Genomic DNA, 1,740 nt, shown 5'->3' with positions numbered 1-1,740 from the left:
CTCAAGGAGGACGATTTCACCTTCCTGATGGTAATTCCGGCCGGGTTTCTCCACCCCCCGAGCTGCTCTCGGAGCTCCGGGAGCTCATTCCCGGCGCGGCTCATTCCGGCTTTTTCTTTTTCAGGCGCACAAGAACCGAAAGAGGAGGTAGGTCCTGATCCCGCCGCAATCTTGGAATGGCTGAGGAAATTCCCAGGGGGCTGGATGCTCCGAGAAAATTCCACCACTCCCTCTGAGTCCAGGAAGCGCTGGATGTCCCCAGAATGGGACGCGGGGATGCAAAGAGGAATTTCAGGGTTTGGGGCAGATTTTGTGGGAATTTGGAAAGAGGGGAGGGTTTGGGATGTGGCAGTGCTCATCCCGATCCATTCCCCGTGGCCAATCCCTGCTCTAGGATCGCCTGCACGGCCTCAGGAATGCTGCTGGACGTCCCCAGAATGGGACGCAAAGCAGAATTTCAGGGTTTGGGGGAAGCGTTAAATCCCAGATTTTGCGGGAATTTGGAAAGAGGACGGGGTTTGGGATCTGGCAGTGCCCATCCCGATCCTTTCCCCATGGCCAATCCCTGCTCTAGGATCAGGAATGCTGCTGGACGTCCCCAAAATGGGACACGGGGACACAAAGTGGAATTTCAGGGTTTGGGGAAAGCGTTAAATCCTGGAATTTGGAAAAAGGGCGGGGCTTGGGATGTGGCGATGTCCATCCCAATCCATTCCCCATGGCCAATCCCTGCTCTAGGATCACCTGCACGGCCTCGGGAATGATGCTGGATGTCCCCAAAATGGGACTCAGGGACGCAAAGCGGAATTTCAGGGTTTGGGGAAAGCGTTAAATCCCGGATTTTGTAGGAATTTGGAAAGAGGGCGGGGTTTGGGAGGTGACGGTGCCCATCCCAATCCATTCCCCGTGGCCAATCCCTGCTCTAGGATCGCCTGCACGGCCTCGGGAATTGATACTGGATGTCCCCAAAATGGGACACAGGGATGCAAATGGAATTTCACGGTTTGAGGAAAGCATTAAATCCTGGATTTTGCGGGAATTTGGAAAGAGGGCGGGGTTTGGGATGTGGCGGTGCCCATCCCAATCCGTTCCCCATGGCCAATCCCTGCTCTAGGATTGGCCGAGGAGCCCGAGACCGTTCCCTCGGCAATGCTGCTGGATGTCCCCAAAATGGGACATGGGGACGCAAAGCGGAATTTCAGGGTTTGGGGGAAGTGTTAAATCCCAGATTTTGCGGGAATTTGGAAAGAGGGCGGGGTTTGGAAGTGGCAGTGCCCATCCCGATCCTTTCCCCATGACCAATCCCTGCTCTAGGATCGCCTGCACGGCCTCGGGAATGATGCTGGACGTCCCCAAAATGGGACGCGGGGACGCAAAGCGGAATTTCAGGATTTGGGGGAAGCGTTAAATCCTGGATTTTGCGGGAATTTGGAAAGGGGGGGGGGTTTAGGAGGTGACGGTGCCCATCCCGATCCTTTCCCCGTGGCCAATCTCTGCTCTAGGATCACCTGCACGATCCCTCGGGAATGATGCTGGACATCCCCAGAATGGGACGCGGGGACGCAAAGTGGAATTTCAGGGTTTGAGGGAAGCGTTAAATCACGGATTTTGTAGGAATTTGGAAAGAGGGCGGGATTTGAGAGGCTGCAGTGCCCATCCCAATCTTTTCCCCGTGTCCAATCCCTGCTCCAGGATTGCCTGCACAGCTGAGGAGCCCGAGGCCGTTCCCTCAGGAATGCT

At 55.7% G+C, this 1,740-nt stretch overlaps 1 long non-coding RNA gene across 1 annotated transcript; it reads left to right on the top strand.

The window, feature by feature from the left end:
* LOC130587965 (uncharacterized) lies at positions 1-411 on the top strand. The gene is made up of 3 exons (XR_008966881.1): positions 1-30; positions 125-147; positions 395-411. It is a non-coding gene; the product is annotated as an uncharacterized LOC130587965 (long non-coding RNA).
* The last annotated feature ends 1,329 nt before the right edge of the window (positions 412-1,740 follow it).

Source organism: Malurus melanocephalus, unplaced genomic scaffold (assembly GCF_030028575.1).
Source record: "Malurus melanocephalus ecotype Western Australia unplaced genomic scaffold, MMel_1.1 scaffold_2891, whole genome shotgun sequence".
Lineage (NCBI taxonomy): Eukaryota > Metazoa > Chordata > Aves > Passeriformes > Maluridae > Malurus > Malurus melanocephalus.
The sequence above is the reverse complement of the archived record's forward strand: the minus strand, read 5'-3'. Positions and strand labels throughout refer to the sequence as shown.